Genomic DNA, 14,397 nt, shown 5'->3' on the forward strand with positions numbered 1-14,397 from the left:
TTTACTTTTTTGATCACCATACTGTGGCTGCTTTATTTAGTTAATAGGGTAGCCTACCGATTAAACAAAAAAAAATTATGTCCTGCACAGTTCACCCATGCAGTGGACTTGCATCCACTGTGGCCTCCCTCATTTGCTGATGAAGGTTAAATAAAACATATTATTAGATTTTTATTACATTAGCAATTTTTACACTGCTAAGATCATACATGTTTATCTGGGTTCTACTCGAGCCAGACAGAATGACAAACAATTTAGTGAAGCAGGAAAAGTGCCCTAACTGCTTTATTTAAATTTAGCAATCACACCGAGTGACATAAGTGAGCAGCACAAAAAACACTTTGTTTAATTATATAAAGCTTTTGCCGTTTTGCATGGACCTCAACCTGGCCACTATGTTACTATGAAAAAACTGCAACTGTGCTTAGATACCAAACATGTTTTAGATGGAACGGTATATGTCCCTTATAACAACCTTATTTTTGACTATAAGTTTTCTTTAGACCATGCCAATCATTAAATCGGGTCTAAAACTTGATACAAAAATTAAGGTGATTTTTTAAATCCAGTCATTGCATCTTTTGTGTGAACCCATATCGTACACAATTCCTATTGTCTGGGACCTGGCCCATCTTTGCCCACCACAATATGATGAAATTAAATACGGTAAGTAGACCCTCTAAGAAAATTTAGCCTAAATCGATATTTGCATGTTAGCTGCAGCTTTTTAAAACACGGTCTTGCTCATAAACCAGGTTGGGCATAACAGGAAACATATGACTCATATTAAAACATCTCAAAACTTTGAAAAAGTATGACCAGGCATGTTTTACATTTGTCAAATATATACAGAAAAACTAACAATGCAGTAATGAACCAACATTTCCCCCACAACCATTTATTTAAAACATGTATTACAGAGTATATACAGTTTAATTCATAAACTCCAACAAACCAGGTTTTAAACGCACACATGCAGAAAAGAGAATAGAAGGTTATTATCTGATGTAACTTTGTAATTTAACAAATGTTCTATCAGAAAAGTATATTTTATAAAAGACCCTTTACAGCTGTGTATTAAACAGGAAAACATACTCCTATTCCAAACAGGAAGAAGATAACAGAACAGCAATATTGAAATAGCTACAGGCAATTTTATAACCATAAGAGGGGTTTAGGTTTTCCACTAGCAGCTTGAAGTTTATCTTATAGAATAATAATTCAGGAGACTAGCAAGTGTACATTACATTTGATTCAAGTGATTGTAAAAACTCAAGCTTTACCTAATGAAAAAATAATTAGAAGCAATTTTCCATTAATAACACTGTTGGTACTAACTAGTAAAACAATGCAGCAAAAGTTTGAGGGTTGAAAGATATGTAAAGAAGCATGCAAGGTATTGTGGGACATGGAATCTTGGCTAGAGGAGAACTTGACTTATTTGCCTGTGGGCAGTAACCCATGGCAACCAATCAAATTGTTGCATTCATTGTTCTACCTGCTGCTGGCTGAGAAAAGCCAATCACTGATAGGTTGCTTTGGTTTACCACCCATGGGCAAATTTGCCCAGTATTGATAAATTACCCCCAGAGTTAGAACCAATAGTGTAGAAAGGGGCACTCAACTAAAATCATATTTATATATAACTGAAAGTTATTATTACAGAATGCATTGCTTAGAATCACATTTTCAATAGGCAACATTTTTTTTGGGGGGGAGGGGTACATCTCCTTCAACTGCTGTTGCTATGCTTTATAGATAATATGTATCAACATAGTTGATGAGCAGATATAGCTATACTGGAAATGGGAAAAAATATAATTTTATTATGCTTTAATAAAACAAAAACTCAGAAATCTGTACAGAATCTGCAGAGTCCAGTGCAGGAAAAAAATATGATACAAGGCTTGCTTATCTTTTAAGGTTTTTAACCTTGCTGTGAGTTGATCTATTGTGCTCTATATCACTGCTGTATCAAAATAATTATATTTTATACTTGCTTATTAGAAATGGTAAATTGAAACAAGTTTTTGGCATGCATGGAATACCCTTCTCCACCAGAGGTGCCATACAGGTTACCCCGTGTGCATACACAGCTATACACTAGCTCTAAAATAAGCATGTGTGATAGTTATAAAAGTGTATCTGAAACAAAAAAAGGCACTTTACGGAGCCTACTACAAGCACTCAAAAAAAAAAAAAACAGTACTTCTCTGCAATAGTCTAATAAATCTGTTGTTGGTACTATTGCACTCTTGCCACATGTGGCTATTCAATGGATGTTTAAACACTCAGCCAGCCCAAGTATCCAGAGACCTCATTTTATCCCATAATGCCTTATATACATCAGACACAAACAGGACAAACCATAGCCAAATCAAACCAAGAATATCATGCTCAAGGCAAGTAATAAGCAAGGGCTTATGCAGAACATTCTTTTTGCTTATTTTAATCACACAAAAAAATCTAGGATTTGTGTTATTTGTTTTGTTAAACAGGACAAGCAGAAATTGATGCTATCCTCAAATAAAGATTAAAAGTCCTGCTGTAGCTTCCAGTGTTCTCAGTGGGTACTCATCAATAGGTAACAGGCCCTGTGCTGGCTGTACACATTCCAAATTCAAGTACAAATAACCCGGAGAGTACACATGTTCTCAGTAAAACAGTGTAATTTATTGAGACATCACAGCACTGTGAATAAATTACACTGTTCCACTGAGAACATGTGTACTCTCCAGGTTATTCGTACTTGAATTTAGAAATTGAAGCTACTCCATGTTTGGTCCTAGCAAGGGAGGGTGATTTAATCAAACACTAGCATATTCAATTTTTTATGAATGTGATGCATGCTATGCTACCAGGAAAAAAATTGCACCCAGCAAAGTGTCAATGCATACATTCCACCCCCATAATATTTGGCTTTGTTTAGGTAACAGCATGATACAGCAAGAAAACATTCTGCACATCACACATTAATGATTTTACCAGATAAATTTACACTTAGTACAGCTGTAAATATGGATAAAGATTGCACAGAAAATAATCCCAGTGAGTTAACAGTTATTCGGAAATGTGAATGCAACAGTATTTGCCTTTCCCTTTTTCATTGCTGATTCTGACTTTTGAAACAATGTGTACTAGAAAAAGTATTCCTTGAAACAGGACTCAGTTCCCAGGGAATGCATTCCATGCTTTCTTACATGCCGCAATGATTCAACAGTCAGAATGAATGCATATGAAAGTGTATATTAGTTTTATTACAACCCCTTTTAATCTACATAAATTTGCTATTATTACAACAATGTCTCTTTATCTTCCACTTTCCTTTTTAGTGCTACTGTCTCTTTATAAGCATGTTATCTACTTTACAATTACACTATAACAAAATAGGCATGGCAGATTTATTTTGCCATTAACAATGGTAAATTATTAAAAACAAACTGCAGTGGGAATATTTTCAATAACAAGGAAAGTTTGCAGCATTTTCAGACATTTAATATGCATAAAATGTATACAATAACATAGGAAACTCTGCATATTTTTTTATTGACAAAGTGCTATTATTTGTTAGCCCAGATTCAAAAACACAAATGTTATTAGAAAGGGGAAACCAGAATTCAAAAATGTATATAATAAACTCTCCAGAACAAAGTGCTGAAGTTATCCAAAGTAACAAAACATAAAATCATTCTACATAATTTATACCCATAGATATCAAGATCCTAAAGAACCATAGAGGATTTATGGAGCTACTGTTCATTGATACAGAATTCCCTATAGTGTGCTCTTTTAAAAACTGTGTGTGCAGTACAAAATTATATGTTTTCACACAAAATTCTTTGCGCGCACCATAATTTATTGTGTTCACTAGTCTCAAAATGTGTGTGCACGCACGAGTGAACAGCCGAGAGGGAACATTGGTTCTCCCTCTCATTTACTATAACCCATATAAAGTAAATAGGTGGCCAATCACCTCTGCATTAATGTAAGAAGACAACTAAAGTTAATTGGTGCTCGTTTTCTAGAAGCAGCACACTGGACAGAACAAAAACTTTGAAAACATAATGTGAGGCAAAGAGTATGCCCATTTACTATGTAGAATATCCACATTTCCTACCAAGCTTTCTTTACCCCCATTTAACCCTAACAGAAAATAATAAAAAAAAAATATAAGACAAATCTGAAACGTTGCTAATAATAGGACATTAGGACACACAAAAAAGAATGGACTTACCTAGGCAGCAAAAATAAGAAACCCATCAGCTAAATCTTTCTTATCTGTATTTTTCACCACAGACTCCATTAGAATATGCAGTTATTTTTAAGGAAGTGCATTTCTGAAGGTGAATTGGGGTTTATTTTAATTTCAAGGTCCAACATTTTAAAGGCACAGTATACACAATTTTTCAATAGGGCTAGTTCTGAATGTATATTTTGCCTATTGTTTTAATTATGATATCTATGATGTATGTTCAGACTGAAACACATGTAGCAGAACCGATCTAGCCAAAATGTAAATTCTCTCAATGCTTTGTACATTTCTAAAATTCTCCTTCACAAGTCTGTTAATCAAAAAGTGCAAGGTGTCACGACAACTGCAGTCTTGTGAGGGTGATTTACAAATAGTCCTTGTGACATGCACATTACACAAATCATTCATGAAAGAAACTGCTCTTATAAATAACTTAGAGATGTAATAATTTACAAACCATGCTTACTGGTGTCATTAAGAATAAAATATACCCTAATTTAAAATATTAATAACTAGTCAGTAGTCCTGTAACCTGTATGAAAGCACTTTGCCTGTAACAAGGAGGACATTATGCCCTATATAAAGAACTAGAGAGGGTTAAAATTTTGCAAATGTATCAGTTCTGTTATTTTGTATAAATTATACATTTTATAAATATATATTGTATACTATATTATATACCTGTACATCTAAATTCATGGCATCTTTATTAAACTATTGTATAATACAAAAACACAAAACAGATGATTAATTAAAGACAATTACATTTCCAAGAATGTGTGCTGGACAGCATTTAAATAAGAACATATAAACCTCTGGTGAGGAAAAAAAAAAAAAAAAAAGATCAGTGAAAAATACAACCATTTATTTAATCTTAAATGTTTGTTTTTTCTAACCCTTGGAGACAAAAATACCCTCCCTACAGTTATCAGACACATGGGAAACAGTAAACAGTACAGTAGAATAAAAACCAGGAACAACATGTTAGCAATATCACAATTATTATTGGCATACAATTCAAACTGCACAACTGACTTCAAAACAGAATGTATTTGAAATCATCTAGTATTACATGATGTTTATTTAGTGGGTAATAGAGGAGCAAAAGCATTTACTAATGTAGGAAGACTTCTGAAAAGTATAAACTATTTTGTCTTAAAGGATTTTTTTTATACCATTAAACAGATACAAAATCCTAATTCACCACTAGCAGTAGATAAAAGAAAAAAAAAAAACATGGATGCCCGCTATTTTGAATGTATATATTTTATTTCCCCAATATCAAAACTTTGAAATGTAAGTTTACAAAATATTGTGTTATAAAAACATGCATTTTAATGTTTCTTTTTCTAAGTAATCGAAAATTTTAACTTTCAGTAAGTTTAATAAACAAGTTGTCAAAGAAGAAACAAAAAAGGCAAATGAGTAAACAGATCCATACTCCTGTACAAAGTTTGTTTTTTTTTCTTTTTAAACAAGATAAATACAGAAATATAATAAAACAAAACCAAAAACATCACTTACAACACTTCCAAGGTAACAATGCAGCAAAAATGTATTTTTATAATACTTGCCAAAACAAATCAGATAAAATCAAGCTGCAGAACTTGAAACACCAAAACATTTTGGGGTACCATATACCATTAGATTCGGCTTGTGTACCATTCATTTAGAAGGCAAGTCATTTTAAGATGTACATTAATACATAATGCGGATTATGAAAAGATTAGAAAATGGAATTTTATGTTTTACTTAGCATGCCTCTACACACACACACATCAACAGGCCCCAAGAGGTGGCTTATCAGCCTGCATATAAGCTTATATACAGCATGTGTATAAGCCTGCTACGTGGGGCCTTTTTGAAATTATATATAATGTAAAGCTTTTCAGTGAGGTTTTTTTTTTTCTTATCTGTATTCTCTTGACAGACACCTCTGGGGCTCACTCAGAACTGCATATATTGACTGCCACAGCCTTTCGGCCTATAGCAGGGGTGGGCAAACTACGGCCCGCGGGCCACATCCGGCCCCTTGGCCTTTTTAATCCGGCCCGCCGACGACGCCAAGTCTCATCACGCGAGACTTGGTGTCATTGGCGGGCCGGAATTAAACAGACGAAGGGGGCGTAACGCTGGCCTGGCCCTGCCCGCCCGCCCGCCCTGGCCCGGGGGTAAGTAAATGTGGCCCGTGAGCCAAAAAGTTTGCCCACCCCTGGCCTATAGCCTCTTGTCACCTGTATTACTAGACACTGGTTCGGTCAGGAGGGAATCACTTGACATACAGCACTAGCATCAATCACAGGAATTGTTTTAAAGGCACAGTAACACCAAGAAATAAGTGTTTTAAAGTAATTTAAATATAATGTACTGTTGCCCTGAAATGGTAAAGCTAGTGTGTTTGCTTCAGGACACTACTAAAATTTGTATAAATAAGCTGCTGTGTAGCCATAGGGGCAGCCATTTAGTCTGAAAAATGAACAGGTAACATATCAGATAAGCTTTTGTGAATCCCAGTGTACACTACAGAACATATTTGCTATCTTTTATGTAATCTGTGCCTTTTCCTCTTTTTTCAGCTTTGAATGGCTGGTCCCATGGCTACACAGCAGCTCGTTTATATAAAACTATAGCAGTCTTTCTAAAGCAAAACACATAAGGTTTACTAGTGCAGGGCAACAGTACGTTATATTTTATGTACTTAAAAACATTTTCATCTATTGGTGTTACCGTTTCTTTTAACTTAAAGGGATACATTCGTGGGCAGAAAGGGTGTTCTGAGCACTAACAGAAGGCCTTGGCAGTCAAAATGCCAAATTCATGGAAACAAACAAAAATGGAAGCGGAGCACCAGGTTGTCTCAGTAAAAGCACTTCTTTATTAATATCCTTAAAATCATGACAGAGAGCACAGCTTAACGCGTTTCATGGCTACATGCCACTTCTTCAGAAGTTAAAAATGCTATTCATGCCATTGGCCGGATGTGTATTGGGAAAGTGTATTAGGAAAATCTGCTCTGAGGTTATAGTAGACTAAGTAAAGAGAAAGCTGGAAGTGTTAGTTTCACTGATGTTCAGTGATGTAGAGCCATTTCCCAAATAACTTTAGCGCACATTCTCACAGCTGCTACACCTAGTGGGAGAAAATCATTTTTTTTTTTAAAGAGTAATTTAAAAAATAGAATAAAAAAGGCCTTTACTTGGCACATTTTGAAAGGCCATTATTTATAGTTTTTTAACCAGTGTTTACATATTTTAACAAATACTTTACTGACTGAGCTTCCAATTAATTAAGGATGTGTCCCAATTAAACATGTATCATGTCATAAGAATTGCTTTGTATCTCAATTATATTTACATTTCTGTGTGTTAATTATTCCTCATACAGGCTAATTCATTTATAATCTCTGCATTTCATTTGGCACTGTAATATCCTAACTAAAATAGTGCATATAGTATTGGCTACAGTAAATTTACTTAGAATGTTTATACAACATGGGTTTATATGGACCCACCACACTTCAGATTTACACTGTAATTTGGGAGAAATGCACCAGTGCAATCAAAGCTAAATAATAACAGGTTACTAAACCAGGACAAAAGTGCACCATGTTGATAAAGACAGACTGATGCCACACTAGGGCTGATCACGGATTGTGAAACAGCACAGGATGAGAATTAGCCCCAGCTTTCTTCTGTGCCTTCCCCTGGAACCATTGTGCCAGCCTGGCTACAGGCAAATAAAGGCCGTTATGGCTATGTGGTAGTCCCTATGTGGACTGGCAGCCTGCAGGAGGCTCTGTTTGGCGGTATTCCTTGGTTTTCATGCAAACAAAACTTGCCTTCAAGCCAGGAATTTAAAAATATACACCTGTACTGTTGGTCACTGGGAGCGACATCTAAGGGCCATAACAGACGGGGAGATTAGTTATTTTTTTTTAAGTGCAATTTTGCTAAAATAGTAAAATTTAAAAACCAATATGTTTTTTGACAGAAAAATAATACCTATTAAGATGTATTACTGTATTATATTGACCCGGGTATAGATACTATAAATGTTATATAATCTATATGAATGTATTATATTTAAGCAAGGTAAAATTGTACGAATAGGAGTCAATGGGTTAATAATATGGGAAACTTTGGGACCATGGACATAGGAAACTGTGCATAGTCATGTATTGTTTTTAAATTTTACTATTTTAGCAAAATTGCACTTTATATGGTTCACATAACGTTCACATAATATACAATGTTGCACGAGTATTTATAGATGTGGGGGCAATTTTATACACATGTATGCTGTTTAATATCGTTATGGTATATGCTATTAATGGTCACTATGGGGTTAATATGCATATGATGTCACTGGCCCTCCCTGGATTCATGGGAGGAGGCTATTTAAACATGAGTTGCTGTATGTATTTGCACCTTGAAAAAGGTCCCAAAAGGGACCGAAACGTCGGTTGTACATGCAATTATAATACACAAGAGACTTTTTCAAACACAAAGACCCTTGGTACTGGCTGCTTTATTTTGAGATATATATATATATATATATATATATATATTAATTTATTTAATTCCTGGGCACTGATTCACCTAGTATATGGGGGAGGGAATGGTGCACTTAATTGGAGTCTATTAAAATCACCTGAATGGTGTTCTTCTCTTTTCTGCATATATAGGTTTCTAACTATCGCTGTGCAAACGTGGGGAAGCACATAAAATAAATAAATTATTTACAGATTTCTATACTGCATGTACCTAATAACCATTCTACTTTAATGTAACACAGTGTTCATTTTAACATTATGAATCAATGTTCTGGCAGGGAACTTTTTTCTTGCAAAAGCCTTCAAACATAATAATAGTAGTAGAGGGTGTTTGGCTGCATTCTCTTAATTGACGCCTCTGGGGTTCGCTCAGAACTGCACATATAGGTTGCCACAGCCCTCTCCTGAGGTTCGCTCCCTTTAGCCTATAGCCTCGTCACTTGTATTACTGGACACTGGTGCTGTCAGGAGGGAATCACTTGTCTTGCAGCACTAGCATCTATCACAGGAACTGTATTAAGGGCTCAGTACACCAAGAAATTAAATTGGTTTAAAGTACTTAAAATATAATGTACTGTTGCCCTGAATTGGTAAAGCTAGTGTGTTTGCTTCAGAAACACTGCACCTGAAACCATAGTGTTGGCCTGGGCGCAGGCACATGCGGTGGATATCTACCACTTAGTTGGATTCAAAATACACAGCGGCTGAAGTAGACTATAATGTCAATTTTTTTTGTGCACCTTCTGCCATTGGGTCCAGGGGATAACATTGGTAATATTATTCTTACACTTAGTGATTTGTAGCTACCCGCTGAAGAGGAAAAGGAATCCCAGTACTACATTTTCAACTATGGAATAGTTTCAACACCTACCTGGACTGCCATTTTGAAGTCGTCTTGCTGATGTGCTTTTTAAGTAATATTTGTACTCCATTAAGTATAGTTTATTTAAATTCAATGAACTCACTTCCACGTCTTCTTGGTTTTAGAATACTATACTCAACATTTTATATATAAACTCCTTTGGCAAATGTAGGTGTTTTACTTTTATCACTGTGTATTTTGTTAGTCCATCTCTGTACAGCAACATTTGCTACATGTTTGACAGCTAAGACAAGACATACAGGAACAGACGAAACAAGGTTAGTTCTGCATTTAATTAAAAACTCTTTGCCCTTTGTCTTGCAATGTTAAATTTAAATGCATAGTACCTCATGTGTAATGTATGATTTGTTGGGTAAAAGTTAACTATACTAATTTATTTAAAAAACAATAAAACAAAAGTTATATATTGCCCAGTTAGAGAGAAAGAGAGAGAACACTAAGGGGCATATTTATTGTAGTGTATAAGCCATCATCACAAGTAATGTTGCCCATAGCAACAAACCAGATCTTTTTGTTTTCTAATTTGTAGGTGACCATTCAAATCCAATTGCCAATTGGTTGCTATGGGCATGATCACCCATGACGCTGTCTTACACACTACAATAAATATGCCCCTAGGTGTATGTTCAAAGTTTGCAACATCAAATGGGCTGTTCACCTTAAAACTAAAATTTTAGTATGATGTAGAGATTGATATTCTGAGTCAATTTGCATTTGGTCTTCACTTTTTGTTTTAAGTTTTTAAAAAAAAAAATTTTTTTTTAATTTGCAAGTTACCCAATCAACCAGGCAGTGGTTTGAATGAGAAACAAGAATATGAATAGAAGAGGACCGGAAAAGATAGATAAGGAATAAGAAGTAACAATAACAATGAAATTGTAGCCTCAGGGAGCAACAATTTTTGAATGTCGGGGTCAGTGACCCCCATTTAAAAGCTGGAAAGTGTCAGAAGGAGGCAAATTATTCAAAAACTATAAGAAATTAAAAAAGAAAAACAACTGAAAAGTTGCTTAGAATTGATAACATACTAAAAGTTAACTAAGGTGAACTACCCTTTTAATACTTGTGCATTGTAGGTCTCTACCAAACAAGTTATATTTATCAATCAAAATGAAATGTAGAATATACAATCTGGCTCTTGAGTGTAAACATCCTAGATTCTACCATTTTTAGCACTAGAAGTATTAAATGGCTTGTAAATGCAAATATAAAATTCTGCATACTTTCAAATTAAACATTCTGTGACTAACAGAATTGTCTTTGTGGAAGTGGTACATTGGCATGGAAGCTGACTACTCTATTTTCTGTCATTATTTATAAACCTGCACCCAACCTGCCCATCTCTGACGTTACAACAGAGGGCAGGCAGACGAGAGTATATGAGAATATGTCCTGAAGGAAACAGAAAACTGTTCTGGAGTTCTTTTGCTCAGAAAAGACACAAGAAAGGTCATCTGAAGTCTCTGATCTCTTTTTGTAGAAGAGCAACATCAGACCAGTTCTCTGTTTTTCTTAATCTAGATTGTACAAAAAAACCAACCAGCAGCTTGTGCTGTTACAAAACTCATTATACTGGCAATTTATAAATGACTTCATAGCTTTAAAACAAAACAAAAAGAAATAATGTTAATTGCAGAAAGGCTTTGAAAGTTTACATATCCTTTAAAGGGGTTGTTTATCTTTGTACAACATTCACAAATCGAAAAGTTCACGTTAATAGAAAAAAACTTTTCCATACACAGTTAACAAAAAAATGTGCAGCTGAAGAGATATTCACTTCAGAATCATCCCTCTGCTGACACTTTTTTTTTTCAATTTCCTCATATAAAGTCACGCATAATACGTGCAGCAGACTTGACTCCTATTGGTGGAGTCTGTCTATGCCATTGCAAGAAAGATAAAAGTAGGAAGTTCTCAATGTGTCAGGTTCAAAATAGGCCACTCCCATCCCTTCAGAAAACTAATCAGAGCAGTGGTTCTCAACCTTCCTAATGCCACAACCATTTAACACAGTTCCGCATGTTGTGGTGACCCCCAACCATAAAATTATTCCTAAGACCAATGGAAATGTGTTTTCAGACTCCTGTGAAAAGGACGTTGACCCCCAAAGGGGGCCCGACCCACAGAAGGACTGATTTAACAGGTATAAAATGTGTCTTTTACAGTGGCCTTTTTACTTTTTTTAACTTAAAAAACAGCGTTGTTGTTATAATAAGATTTGGACACTGAAGGTGAACAACCCCTTTAATGTATATTGAAAAGTTGCTTAGACATTGCTTTTATTGTATACATTTCATATTCGAGTGTACGTATGATGAAAGGGAACAGTATTAATATGTGACATTTTCAAGCAAGTGCTTATGCAAAAACTCAGGATAACATACTTTTTTCTGTAAACATTTGGCTTACATCTAACTTCCTTTCTTACTCTAAAAAAGGGTGCTTTACACTGAATAATCACTAATACTGTCCAGTGCATGTGTGTAAAATAATGGTACACATGGCATGCTTTGTGACAAGTTACAGAATAAATCAACTGCCACTTGTTTAAAGGTGTAGTTCGACTTTAAATTAACTGTTAGTATGATGTAGAGACTGATATTCTGAGAGAATTTACAACTGGTCTTAATTTCTTTGTTTTGTGGTATTTATATAAGAGCCTGGAACATGCATAGAAGAGGGACTGAATAGAAAGATAAATACGAAAAAGTAACAATTATAATAAAATTGTAAGATCACAGAGCAGTAGTTTTTGGCTGCTGGGGCCAGTGACCTTATTTGAAAGTTGGAAAGATGTAGAAGTGGAAGGGAAATAATTAAGAAACTATAATAAAATAATGAAGACCAATTATACATTTTGCTAAGAATAGGACATTCAAGGACAGTGGTTCTCAACCTTCCTAATGCCGCGACCCTTTAATACAGTTCCTCATGTTGTGGTGACCATAAAATTATACTTAAGACCATTGGAAATGTGTTTTCCGATGGTCTTAGGTGACCCCTTTAAAAGGGTCGTTCGATAAGGCTATTCTAAGCACTCAGACCATATGTATCGTTAGAGTGAACAAAACAAGAAAAATTCTCATTGTGCCTCATAATGTGATGTATATATGCTGAAACTGCTGTAAAATCTTCTCAATAAACTTGCCTGAATTAAAAAAAAAAAAAAAAAGAAGAAAAATTCTCATCATGGCAATTTTCCCACTCAAGAAACTGAAGCAATCAAAATGCTATCACCCCTGTGTGATTGTGACTCCAATGTGACAGCACATTTAAAAGACCAAATACTGAGTCAACTTAGGTATGAAGGTACAAAATGTATGTTTAGCACACCCACCCCACAACAGAAATCAAAGAAATTATCGTGTTCCAATTTAAGACCCATTGTAGGCTCCAGTCCTCAAAAAAGATATTAATGAGCTGGAGAGAGTGCAGAGACGTGCAACTAAACTGGTAAAGGGGTGGAAGATTTAAACTATGAGGTCAGACTGTCGAGGTTGGGGTGGTTTTCTCTGGAAAAAAGGTGCTTGCAAGGAGACATGATTACTCTGTACAAATACATTAGAGGGGATTATAGGCAGATAGGTGATGTTCTTTTTCCCATAAAAACGATCAATGCACCAGAGGTCACCCCTTTAGATTAGAGGAACGGAGCTTCCATTTGAAGCAGCGTAGGTGGTTTTTCACGGTGAGGGCACAGTGAGGTTGGGGAATGCCCTCCTAATGATGTTGTGATGGCAGATTCAGTTAATGTCTTTAAGAGGGGCTTGGATGAGTTCTTGAACAAACATAGTATCCAAGGCTATTGTGATACTAATATCTACAGTTAGTATTAATGTTGGTATGTATAGTTTATGAATGTGGGTGTACAGATATGTAGATATAGGTTTGTGTGTGCTGGGTTTACTTGGAAGGGCTGAACTTGACAGACCTTTTTCAACCCTATGTAACTATGTGTGATTTGTTCAACTGGTTTTTAATCCCCAAGACACCATTTTATTTATTTATATGCAGGGTACATGCAGTAAAGCAACTTCTTTTAAGTTAAAGTACATGCTAAAAGCTGCAGGAGACATTTTTTCCCATGCAGCATTTTTTCAGAGAGGCATCCTCCTGGAGCCTCATACTAACTGCTCAACCTACTGCAATGTACTTGTAGCGATAATGCAAGGATGCTTTTCACAAGACATTTTTCTGCAGTGCACTCATCATAAGTTGTCAACATGTAATTTATCAGTAATAGTTAAGTTACAAATGAATCTATATAAACAGCTAGGGCACTTAATTGTCGTTGCTGAAATACAAAAAATGTAAGTAAATCAAACATAAAGGGGCTCTAACAGTTACTTTAACACTAAACACAGTTACTCTGCTGAACTACAGATCACAGCATACTTTACATATTGTCTTGGGTGCTGCATGCTAGGAGCTGTAGTTCATAAACAATGGTTTTTAAAAAGTGCAAATAAATTCTTGAATGACAATTCTACCTCTCTTATGTAACTCTGGCTTTAAGTTCTTTGTTCTTGCAAACATAACTGGAAGCTTTTAACAGGTTTTACAAAACAATAAAGCATTAGTATTTTCGCCCAATATCACCAAGCCAATAGTACATACCTCTGTATGTAAGAGCAAAAAAATATAACTGGAAGTGCTGGTAACCAGCTTCTAAAAATGTGACCCATAATTACTAACCACTTTTGATTCTTT

General features: G+C 35.2%; 1 protein-coding gene across 8 annotated transcripts in view; it reads right to left on the minus strand.

The window, feature by feature from the left end:
• Positions 1 to 14,397, minus strand: part of cpsf6 (cleavage and polyadenylation specific factor 6) — a 36,959-nt gene that overhangs the window by 3,023 nt on the left and 19,539 nt on the right.

Source organism: Xenopus tropicalis, chromosome 3 (assembly GCF_000004195.4).
Source record: "Xenopus tropicalis strain Nigerian chromosome 3, UCB_Xtro_10.0, whole genome shotgun sequence".
In the NCBI taxonomy this organism is placed as follows: Eukaryota; Metazoa; Chordata; class Amphibia; order Anura; family Pipidae; genus Xenopus; species Xenopus tropicalis.